This window comes from Bidens hawaiensis, unplaced genomic scaffold (assembly GCF_021521415.1).
Source record: "Bidens hawaiensis isolate Kalapana, Puna unplaced genomic scaffold, B.hawaiensis_p1.1 tig00011438_1, whole genome shotgun sequence".
NCBI lineage: Eukaryota > Viridiplantae > Streptophyta > Magnoliopsida > Asterales > Asteraceae > Bidens > Bidens hawaiensis.
In genome coordinates, this window is record NW_027491891.1 from 114,733 (window position 1) to 128,343 (window position 13,611).

The 13,611-nt window shown below is 32.1% G+C and overlaps 1 pseudogene; it reads right to left on the minus strand.

Annotated features, from left to right (window-relative positions):
- The window catches only part of LOC143537957 (L-type lectin-domain containing receptor kinase IX.1 pseudogene), a 60,492-nt pseudogene that overhangs the window by 2,809 nt on the left and 44,072 nt on the right, over positions 1-13,611 (minus strand).

The following is a 13,611-nucleotide window of genomic DNA, read 5'->3' on the forward strand; positions in this document are numbered from 1 at the left end:
AAACACACATCATTTTTATCATTATAATATCTATTTAATAGATATTTAACTAAAATAAATAAAAATGTAATATTAAAAATACAAAACTAATTTAAATTTATAGAAACTAAGACCCGTAGTGGCAAGTTTGGGGAGGCGTTATGGCCTAAAATGCCGGGGGCACCCCCCACCCCCCACCCCCCGTGCGGGCATTATAGCTTACTTTTTTTTGGGCGTTTTGTACATAACGTGGTTGTAAGGCAAAAAAATAATAATAAAATAATGGAGTTTGAGGCATTATGAAGCATTATGGAGGCTTTATTACTACACTCTATTTTTGTATAAAACCATAACTATAACTAGGCGTCACGTGTCGCATAATGCCCGGAGGTGAGGCTTTATGACCACTCATGGTCTAATATATATATATAAATAATAATTTAAAATAAAAAAATGGAAATTAAATAACGTAATTCATTAAGTAAAAGCAAATTAGAAGACTAGATCTAACTATACTATTAAAGCAATAGGCTTTAAGCCCATTTCCTCCCTTCTTATTGGTTGTTGGTTATATTTTCCATGTATATAAATCACTTATCTATTTTTCATCTTAATAAAATAAATCAATAATAAATTTAAATAAGATACAATTAATTCTATTTAATTATTCTCTTTCATTTTTGATTTAATCTTTAGTCTTTTATAATTATCTTTCAACTTACTAATTATAATTCATAATTAATTATGAATTATAGTTATTTTTAAAAATTAATATTAATTCTTTAATTTTGATTGATTTCATTCACAAATTTGAATGTCTTTGGTTGATGTAATATCTTTTTGTCGTTCACAAATTTCATAATGAATTAATTTTTAAATTTTTTGTTTTAGATAATAGATAATTTAGATAGTTAATTGATATTTCATCAATAGGATTAAATATATACAGATCACGGATTTAAATATAATTTGTTCTAATATTATATTTTTGAAAATTTATGAAAATTTTTGATTTTGATTGATTTCATTCACATAATTATGTTTTCCACCATCTTTAATGTAATTTAGATAATACATAATTTAGATAATTAATTGATAATTCATCAATCGGATTCAGTATACAGAGGTTACAAGAGTCAATATACAAAGATTATCAATTTCACTTTAGTATAGTTGGTTCTAATATTATATTTATGAAAATTTATGAATTTCACTAATTGACTTATACAAATATTAAATTTTAGAAATTTAGGAATGAATTACCCATTTGATTCAAGAATTCTTTAATTATGAATTTCTATATTTTATTTAATTGTTGTTTATTATTTGGTTAACTATTAACTATTTGATTAACCATACTTAAGGTTTACTATAAATACGGTTCTTTAATTACGGATGTTGACACATTTACTATTAACTATTTAATTATTGTTGACCCATTTACTATAAATACATAATTCCTCTATTTAGCATCACCAAAATTATTTAATTACGAAAGTTGTATATTTTAATTAATTTTTGTAATTCATTTGATTAAGGATTTGATGATTAAGGAATTGATTAAGCCCTTTTAAGGTTTACTATAAATAAGCATGTTGACCCGTTGACTAATGCTAAATAGAGGAATCCTGAGTTGTAAACAATTTACTTTTAAATATTCTAATTGATAATATTGAATTGATAATTGATGTTCAATTATATTAAAATTGTGCTATTAGTAATAAATAAAAACCAATTTGTGTTAAATTGATAAAATTTTGTTAATATTAATAATATAATTTTATATATTAGATATACAAGTATTATAATTGATGATTAATTATATTATTGTAAATTAAACCTAATTGACTAAAATTTTCAAATAACATTATAGATATACCCAAAAATTTTCAAAATTCATTAATTCTAATCGCCTAATTTTCGACCTTAATTTAGGTTTAATTTAAATTCCCTAATTTTTTGTTTATAATTAATTCTCTATATACATTCCTTCTATAATCCATTATACCAAAGTTCAATCCGTATAAATACTTGTCTTTCATAAGGTAATTCGTACACTATCAAACCCGCTTTAGCAAAAACGATTATCTTTGTTTCTAAGGTTTATAATTTTTCTTCTTTTTATATCCTCCATGTTTTTTTTATTTTTTGGCTTAAAATTGTTATTGTTCAGATATTAATGTTTTGTTTATTTTTTATTTCTCACCATAGCAAGATGGAGCCAACAAATATCACCATGTTGAACCACCTTGATGTTCTTAACAGTGGGTGTATCCTCAAAGTGTACTAGCGTCTGAAGGACAATTCAAAGCCCGATGAGGATTGGTCGATCGAAATGATTGTGCAAGACGAAATGGTATTCCTACACATTCTTAATTTTTCTATATCATTCATACAATTTTTTACTAATGTTAATATTAATGTTTTAGGGTAATAGAATTCAAGCCTATGTACAGAAGTCTTGCATTCCCAAGCATGATGTTTTATATCAAATACAATTATTTTTGTTTTATGTTTTTGTTTGTGTTTATATTAATAATTATATGATTTTTTCTTATAATCTCTTTAGGTTATATATCAAAATCGAAGATTCAATGGAGATCTTCACTATTTCGTTTTTCCGGTAACGCGATTCAAATTTTCCGGTTGTAAATTCTAGCATCAATTTTACACTTTTTCACATGATTCAAATCCTCCATAATTTGTAATTTATTAATTACGTGATATTAATATTTAATTTTATCATTTCAGGTTATTGTCCCCAACTTGATATAGCTAATTAATTTCATGGATTGAGGATTGTTTGATAAGATGCCTTTTATTTTTGTTTAATATTAATGTATATTTCTATTAGTATTCATGTATATTTATTTATTTTTCACAATTTATGTAATTCAATTGATTATTATATAATCCGGAAATGAAATTTAGTTGATTATTCTATAAGACATTAAATTATCTATAGTAAGATAATCAATCTTATATTGCTGTTGGTCAAAGTCCAATTAATTTACCAATGTCAACGCAATTTAAAACGTTATTATAATTTCCAATATTATCTTACGTTACATTTTTAGATTTATACACATTTAATATGGCATTTTAGAAACCGATTTCCCCATTCAAATGTCACACATATATATATATATATATATATATATATATATATATATATATATATATATATATATATATCAAAATTCAATTCTCATCATTTATATGAAATTTACAAAAATATATTATAGAGTTTGAATTTCACCATTTGTTAAAAATATCTTTACCAAATCCAATTTAATATATTTTCATGATTTTCATTATTGGTCAAATTTTATTTAATATATTTTTATGATTTTAATTACGTAAAAACAATAATAAACTTTTCATGATTTTCCTTTATTTTCACATTTCCATGATTTTTATTATAGGTCAAATTCTACTTAAAAGTTTCTTGTATTAAGTGAAGTTCCTATGATGTTTTAAAATTTTATATTATCTACATACTAATTCCTATTAATATTAAATGTATTTTATTAATATAACCGTCTATTAAGCATAACAAATTTATACCATATTAAATACGCAATTTGAAAAATTTAAAAGATGTTTATAGTTTTCAATCTCATCAAACTTTACATTTACCTTTTATTTATTTTAACTATATATTATTTAGTTAGTCAACTTAAAAAAATGAAAAGTTTTTTGAATTTTGAATTCTAAAAAAATATTTAATACAGTTGATTATGGAAATTAATTCAGATTCATTAATAAGTTACGAAATTTGACCATCAATTTAGTCTCAAGTATAACAAATTTAGATCCTATTAAATACGGAAATTAATAAATTTAAAATATTTTTTATAGTTTCTAACCGCAACTATCAATATTAATGTCTTCAATCTCAACAAACTTTTAATCTTATACCATTTGACCAAAATGATATAATCATAATTAATGATACTATATTTTGCCAACTTCAAAACCATTTATACATTCTATATATGTAAATCGTTTGATTTTAAGCTTTTACAATATATGTTGACCACTAATTAATTTATTAGTTTTGAGTTATGACATTTCTTTAAAATCAATTTTGGAAGACATTTATGACACAATTAGACGTTTTACTTTTTCCAAAATTCTTAAAACGGACTTTTTTTTCAGATTTTTCAAATGTTTACGTACTACATATAATAATTTTTAACTTTTATTATAATTTTCATTCGTAGAGAAAGTTTATGTCTCAAATTCCTATGGCTCAGCTGTCAGTCGTGTGTTTATCAATGATTATTTGTTTGAAATTGAATATTACAAAACCGGTATCATAAAAAACTATGATACTCATTAATTATACACACACACAGATATTGTTTATATTTGTTGTCAAATTAGCTATGCAAAATGTGTATAAGACAATACATTTTTATGTTGATTTCATTAGAGTATTATGTTTTAATTAACATGTGTTATTTGTACTCATAGTATAATTTATAAACATGTTTTAAATTTTCATTTATCTCTAATTGTCTTTGTATGTTTTTTTATTTGAATTAAAATATAAATGCTACATCTTGTAATTAATGTAAAATGATCTTTTTTTTTAATTTTAAATCTACATTTCTTTAAAATTATAATGGATACATATATATGATTTTATAGTTTTCAATATCATCAAACTTTACATTTTATTTATGTGTAAATGTAAATAATGTCTAAATTCAAGATTTATGCCTTAAATAAAACCCACATATTTCCGATAACCAATTCTAAATATTATATATATATATATATATATATATATTTGAATTCACATTGCAAATTATTATCATTATTATTTTTTGGTTTGAATCAGCAAGTAACTAATGTAACCACAAAACATCTTTGTTTCTATTCGTTTGCTTTCTATGGTAATAATGAAGTTATATGCCCTCCGGTAACTATTTTATGTTTAATATTACAGTATGACCGGGTAATATTAGCCCGGTAGTTAGCCCAAACAATAATTAATTCATGTGTATAAATTCCTAAAAAATTAGCCCGGAGATATTTATGTGTATAATTAGCCCAAACAATTAAATAATTATGTGTATAATTTTCAGGGATTTATACCATCGAAATGACTGCATATTGCCCGGAGAAGTTGACTTTTTTTTAATACAGGTATTCAAATTTCGTCAACATTTCAACCAAAATAATCAAACTTTGGTCACCATTTAATTAAATGTATACAAGTATGTTTTGTGATGTTAAATTTCCCTTATCTATTGTTATGAACTTAATTATTTATATCGTCACTAAATCTAAATTTAACTGTAATTGTATTTTGACATGCCTTGGAATATTGTAAGTTAATTTATCCAACGATGTATATTGAAATAAAGTTTGTATTGTCTTCATTAGTGCTATTTTCTATGACAATTCGATTTTGGAACATAACAATTTTTTTCTATTGTCTTCATTAGTGCAATTTTTATCATTCAAAAGTATATATATATATATATATATATATATATATGTTTTTTTTATCATAATTACATTTAGTTATGTTTATTTTGTGTCACCATATTATAACCATAGTCCTCAAAGTTTTATGTCATTTTAATAATTTTATAAACTTTAAAACTTTAAATTGTAACTCAAAGGTAAATTTTGTAAATCAATGGTCTAACATTTCATAATGTGTAACATTACTACGGTTGAAACTTATTATTTTTAAAAGGATTTTCAGTTTTAAAGTTTAAACTTTTAAATTTAACTGGTCAAACATTCCATAATGTCTAAATGTATCATTATTAAAAATTCATTATTACTAAAAAGATATCCAATTTTAAATTTTAAAATTTACAATAACTTAAATATTTTTATAACCTGGTCAAACAATCCATAATAAACCTATTAATGTAATTATGATATTAATTATTCTAGTTATTATTAGAATTCAAAAGCATACTAAATCATCTCATTTACATTATATAAATCTTAAGGTTGAAAACCCTAACAATTATAATCTCTCTCTCTCTCTCTCTCTCTCTCTCTCTCTCTGTTTTGGATTACTATCTCCATCATCGCCAATTCCAGTAAGGGAGATTAATTATTTTATGGTAAGGTTTAATTTGATACTCTAATAGTCGATTCTCATATTATTCATTATTTCATTAACTCTAATATTGACTTGAACTTTAATTTGTTCAACGGGGTCCCATTAAATTTCGATGTCTGATTTTCCTGATCGATCGTCCGGGTTAGGGCGAGGAGAGGTCCCATTTAATTACTTTGTTGTGATAACTATTCGGCTTACCTATGTATACGCTCAAGCAATCTCTCTTCTAATTTCCAAGTTCTTAGGTTTATATTACCGCAATAATTTAGTTTAGCGTTTATAGAGGAATTCAATGTTATTTAGTAAGATTTAATGTGTATTTTCAATATTGGCATTCAAGATTGTTTGTTTAATAAAATTGTTGTATTTAGCTACCAAACAGCAATTTCAATGAGTAAAATGTATTCTTTCATTGTTTCATACTATGCATAAACTACCTATGTGGTTAAAAGGATTTATGTGCTTACATATTTATTCACAACTCTTGAAAACTCACATGTAATCTGATGTCTAAGAACATGTGACTATATACATTCTGAAATAAACAGTTGCTTTGTTTGTTACTGAGTTGAATTTAAAAGAGAAGAAAAAAAGGTATAAGCAAGGTTTGAACATGTGACCTACCACTTGTAAAAGAAGGGGTTTACCATCACACCAAGGTTAACATTAATAGTATGGGTTCCATCTATTAATTAATATGGGGTCCATGAAAAAATTAATATATCGTCTCTAAGAAATTTTTAAAAAACATTGGTGTCCCCGGACCCTGATACACACTACGTGGGTCCGCCCCTGGGTGCGGTGAAAACGACCGAACATAAATAATATAATGATAAATAAAGGAACGATCTCGTTTTCGGTTAAAAGATTGATATATTACTAAACGAACCAACCTCACCCAAGGTGAGCTCCCCTTGGGTGGGTGAAAACACCTTACAAAAACATACTAAAATGAAAAACAAAGTCCTATTTATTGCTAACATAACTATTATAGAAACTTTCTCCCGTTGAAGCTAAACGCGTGTTCCCGAAGCTCTCGTTTCGTGTCCGGTTTTGCTTTCCGAATTTAATTATTATCTTGACCATAAAATATATAATAGGTTTCCTCATTTGATATCGCAAGTCACTAAAATTGGCCTTACAATCACCCCCTTGGCTTGTGATATAAAAACATCGTCGAACCGTGTCTCGCATTTTCACGAATCAACCTGATAAAGCCGAAGCCTCTTCAATCAGCCCCTAAAGGTATGATCCACCTAATTCATTCATGAAGAAGTTATCGCTTCTTTATCCATCTTGGATCTTCAAGCAGTATAGGTTCAGAAGAACTACGGGGACATCGATCAAATGAACAAATCTTGGTATTTCCTCTTTAAGTCCACTTCGTATCCAATTTGTTCAAAGTTCCTCAACTTCTCGAACACCTCAAAAATAACATAGAAATAACATGCTTTGAACACGGTCCAACAATGACGAAAAACCCGAATAGTTTTGACTTTCTTCAGTTTGGTCAACCCCTAACGACGATTATTTCTTGGCTCAACAATTATCTTTGTTGAATCATGGTCAAAAAATTAATTCCAACAGCCCAAAGAGAGTTGGTCCAAGAAGCCCAAGTTTGATCACTTCTCCATTCTTTTAACAGCCTAAACTTGACAAGCCTAATTTAAATCCAATTAGGCCCATCTTCAGCCCACATCTTTATGTCATATTAGGGCAAAAAAGAAAGACAACAAATAATATAGGCAGCAACAACCGTCACAGCCGTAATTCCGACGACCAGAAAACTCGCCGGTGATTGACCTTCACCGGAGAAAATTTCCGGCCACCCAGCCGTTACCCTTCATCTTCAACTCTTTTTCACATCACACCAACTTCACTCTCTCAACCACCACTGCCGGTAAAAGAAATCCGGCCACCACTTCAACCACCACCGTCCTCCCTTCCATCTACCTCCGGCCACCATGATGATCACCACCTCCTCCATCTTTTTGGTTTATTGGAGAACCCCCTGAACACCGGAAAAACCAACCATCATCATCAGATCCATCACCAAGGTCACAACCGAAAAACCAAGCTCCGACCTTGACCTTCTAGGTGCCATCGTGGTTATCTCCGAACACCATCTACAGCTTACACTACCAACGTCACCACCTACGCTGGCAGACCGTCGCTTCTGGAGTTTCGCCGGAAAGCGGCTCCGGTCTCTCTCCAAACAATCCAAATTCTCAAATCTATTTGAACTTGTAGCCAGATGTAATTACAGTTATGAATCCATGAATAGATCTGAAAATAAATAACGAGTTGTACAATGGTCGGCCTCCTCTCTCCCTGCAAAACTCTCTCTACTCTCTTACACATACAACTGTGTATGAAGAACTTAAAGATTCCAGATCTAACTGATATGAATACGAACTTTGTTCTTCAATCTTTATGCGTGTGCGCGTGTAGTAGTAAAATATGAAGGATTGGATATTTAGCTTTTGCACAAGATCGTGATTTAAATTTATAAAAGTGATTTCTACAAACACTAAACACACACAAAATAGGCAAGTGTACCTATCGTATATGTAGAATAGTATTGGTAAGAACCAAGTATCGATCCGTGGACACAAAGGTTTCTAATAACGAATCGTTGTTTTGCTTTAATCGTAGGTTTTAATCATTTTGGGGTTAATTTTTGAACTTTTTATAAAATGTAAATACTTATATATAATATATAGGTTACCAAGATAAGAGATTCTAAACGAGTAATTCAATTATGTGAAGGTTACCATCTAATATCTAGAATCCACTCCATTTTTCCTTGATGATTAATAGTTAAACATGTGATAGACTTGTCTTAATATATGATAGAATTATGATCCTCATTTTGGAGTGAACACATTCTATGACATAATGAATAATAGCATGCATATTTTCAAGTCCATCATATGCTTAATAGCATGCTACCCCGAGATTGTCAATTTAAGTAGATAAGCAGTTGGTAAAGTAGAATGATTAGAATTGACTCCGATTTCTCAAATACCAATCCTAACAACTTTGAGTGGTTGTAGTTAACTCACACAACCTCCCCTTGGTTGATTTACGTAGGTTATAATTACACATTCTGTTAACATATGATTTCTTTAACTAGCATGATATCCTAAGCAAAGCCATTTTCGGATTACCAAGACTTAGAGAAATACATCATAACTTATATCTCATCATTTCTAAGTACAATATAAGGATCTATGTTTCGATAATGTATCAAAGTATTTCTATCTTTCAAGAACATGAATCGATCATGAACGATTGCCAATATAATTGGCAATCACCAACTTTGAATTAGTATTTTAAGATGGTGAAACATTTCTCATCAAAAGATATTTGTAAGATAACCATGTACTTTACCAAACTAAACCACATGTTTTATATAATCATCAAGTAAAACAAAGCTTCTTCATAGATTTTAGATGGTAAATGGAGTTTAGCTCATAATGAGCATGATGATAAACATTAAGATGGATGATAATAACAAATACTTGATTAAACTTGGAACAATCTAACCAAATATAGATGAAGCTTCCTTATTAATGATGATGATGATGGATGATGATGATGATGATGATGATGATGGTTGATGGTGATGACCTCCAAGCCTTCAAATTATTCACTAAATCTTCTATGTGAGTGTTAGTGTGTGTTTTTATAAGAGAAAACCAGATAGAATTCTTTTCAAGGCACACTTAATGAATGCAACATGAGCCACTATTGTGATATCTGCCCTGATCCGACCCGACCCAGGTACCCGTTTCTCTGACCCGATCTCTTTCTTTTATGACTTAATATTTATTTATACTTATATTTTACTTTTAATAATAATATATATATTTTTCCTTCCCGCCTCTCTCTCTCTTTCTTTCCGCCGTCCCATCCCTCTTCTCTCTTTCCGCCTTCTGTTCCCTCTTGTCGCTGTCCCGCCCTTAAGCCTTGTTTCCCTCTTTTTCTTCTAACTCTATGCTTGTCCTTTGGTTCTTCCCGCCTAAGGATGTCTGCAGCTCCACCCGCCAGACTCCTTACATGGAAGCCTGCGTGAAGACATCTTGTTCCTGCGATGCGTGAAGAGAACTCTTCTCGCAGCGCGCTAAGAATGCATGTTCTTCCCGCGATGCGCTAAGAATGTATGTTCTTCCCGCGATGCGCTTAGAATTCTAGTTCACAGCACGCTAAGGATGTGATTCTTCCCGCAGTGCGCTAAGGATTGTTGTGCCAGCCTTCGCGCTCGCGCACTCAGCCTTCCCGCGCTTAACCCTTGTATCTTCTGTTTAAATCTAGCCGTTTGCTTTTGTGTTGTCTTATCTTTTGAGCCGTTGACCTAACCTATCTAATGTCTGAATAGTTACTTTCGGCGCAGCATGCGTACCAACCCCCATTGGTTGGTAGAAAAAGTGACTGACATTATCTTTTGAGATCTGCTTTTGCCATGCTTGACCAGTACCTTTATCTGAACCGCCCATGCTTTTTACTGTTTCCCTGACAGCTTTATCTTGCCCCCTGCAGCTGCCATATCTTTTGATATCTTTACTTTTCAGAACTTTTTACCGTTGATATCTTTTCTTTTACTTTTTGAGATCTTTTCCCCTTTTTCTAGGGTTTGTGTCTCCTAGGGTTTTCCTATATATAATAATAATATTTTCATAACACATCACACACAAACACTTAATCTCTCCTGTTCTCTTGCTCCTTGCTCTCTCTGCCGTCTTCCTCTCTGCCTCCGTCTTCCTCCCTGTTCTGCCCTGCTTTTCCGGTAATATATATATATATATAATAATTTACTTATTAATTATGCTAACTTATAATCAAGACTTAAAACAGATCATTAAAACAATAATCTTATTTATAGGTTAACTTGTGCTTGTTTAAAGTTGGTTCTTGCTTTATCTTACACCGCATCGTTTATCAAGTGAGTTATCTCGTATCTAATCCCTTTTTATTTTAAATGCTTTGGGATGTTCATGTGTTCATACAAAACTTGAGTCTTAAACCGTTTATGAACTTTAGTCGCGCAGTATCCCATGTGTTGAGGACGTAGACTTGGCTGTTTATTTGTATGTGTGGATCATTAACCGTATTGACGGTCTATTCCGCAGTTTTCATGGTACCATTAGATGAACACGGGAGAACTATCGTTTATGATTTTCTCTTTTGTTACACTTGCACAGTTAGTCTTGTTTGTGAGCTCAATTGTGAGCACTGGCAGTCTTGTCTCTTAGAGTTGGTCCCGATCAGATTACACCCTTGTTGAAAACCAGACATACACATGTTGCGCGCAGATTTATTGTTATCTATGTATTGTATTAAACTTGATTTCTCACCAACACGAAAGTGTTTGACGTTTATTTTAACACATGTTCAGGTTTGCAGTAGCTGTTTTGGAGCTTGTGGACACGTAGGACGTTTTTACTTTTGGACCTAGAATTAAAATGTATCAAGACAAGTTAATGTTGTTTGAATGTTATAATTTATAATATATTGATTTATGTTCTTTATTTTCCCCGCTGCGCGTGCGTGATAAAATGTGTATTAATAAATATTGACACCAATAGTGTCACGAGTAATGAAACAATATGTGGCGCCCCGATGTATAATCCGCCTTTGGTCGGGGTGTTACAGATTGGTATCAGAGCTCGTTGACTTTAGGATAGGTGGTTAGACGTAACGGCCTAGAATACCTAAGAGTCCCTTCTCGCGCATGAGAGAAATCTCATGTTTGCGCGCTTATTGTTAATTACTCGTTATTTATGAATATGCTCGCGCTCGCGCAGTATATGATTTTATGTTTTATTTCGCGATATTTCGATTTTTGTTGAATTTCGATTTTTATTGATTTTACTTACATATTCGTTTGTTGAATTTGAAAATCCGAAAAGTCATGGTGATACATGAATAGTTGATTTTCAATTTCCATTTACGATTATGTTCTGAGGTTGGAGACTTGAAAAGTCATGGTGATACATGAATTGTCAACCTCCAATACTCATTTTCTTGTATATTTTATAGAAGATTGGAAAGTCATGGTGATACATGAATCGTCAATCTCCAATACTCGTTTACTCATCATTTTAAATTGGGAATTCGGAAAGTCATGGTGATACATGAATTGTCGATTTCTGATTCGAATTTGTTACCCTTATTAAGTCTGCATTTAAAGTCATTTATTTTACTTTAACTTTTGATAGTATCTAACTCCGTGAAACCAAGCTTTTCGAGGTTAAACTTTGTGCTAAAACTAAGATATTAACTAAAATTAAAATTTTTATAGAATGCCTCCGCTATCTCGCCGATTTCAGAGAAGAGAAGCCTCGCGCATGCGTAGACAGCAACGTTCCCAGGAAATGGCCGCCGCAATAGCCCAAGCTTTGAGCCAAAACAATACCAACACCTCGAGTTATAACATTAAGTCCTTTAACGCGGGTAACCCTCCAAAGTTCACAGGTCTTGAAGGAGCCACCGTGATGCTCCAGTGGCTCGAGAAGATAGAAAACACTTTCCTTCACACCCAATGCCCCTCAGAAAGACGAACCCTATATGCTTCCAGTGTCCTGGAATCCAGAGCGCTTACATGGTGGAATGGAGTAGCTCATGCGCGTGGCGCAGAGGCTGCTTCTAGCATGACATGGGAGGAATTCAAGGAAATTCTTACGCGAGAATTCTGCCCTCCCAACGAAGTTAAGCGCCTGGAGGAAGAATTCTGGAACTTGAAGCAATACAGCGGTGAAGCGCGCGAGTACGCGACGCGCTTCCACGAGTTAAGCTTACTGGTCCCTCACCTTGTTACCCCTTCACGCCGAGCAATCGAGAAATTCCTTGGGGGTCTCCCCATGGAAATTCAAGATTCTGTATGGGCCAGAAACCCAGTTACCCTCTCTGACGCCATTGAGTTGGCCGCTGTGCTCAGCGACAACCATGTCAGAGCAGGAACCCTGTTCCTGCGGGGATCTGAGAAGACCAAACCCACCAAAACTGCCCCTGAACCCGCAGAAACCAAACCTGAACCCTCAAACCATAACCAGAAACGTAGGCGCAGACAAGCTTACGCGCTTACCAACCCGCCCATAGTCCAGCAACCCGCTTACCAGCCTCTAGCATACACCCCTCAACCTCTGTCAGCCTACCCAACACCTCCTATAGGCCACAACTATGCCATAACCAATCCCGCACTCCCTGCCCCGCCTCCTAAGAAACCTTACACAGGAAACCATCCCTTTTGCCCAACCTGTAGATTTCACCACCCAACCCAGACCCCGTGTCGACTTTGTACCCGATGTGGCCGCACTGGTCACCTTGTAGAAAACTGTAGAGTCCCTCTCGCCAACCCAATTGCGCCAACACCACCAGTCTACCCGCAAAACCCTCAACCAACCTACCAAAACCCACGACCCAGATCGTGCTATAACTGCGGTGATCCCAGTCATTTCCGGAACGCGTGCCCGAGACTACAAGTTCAGATTACACAAGCGAATCCGGTGAACCAGATTTCGAACCAAGTGACG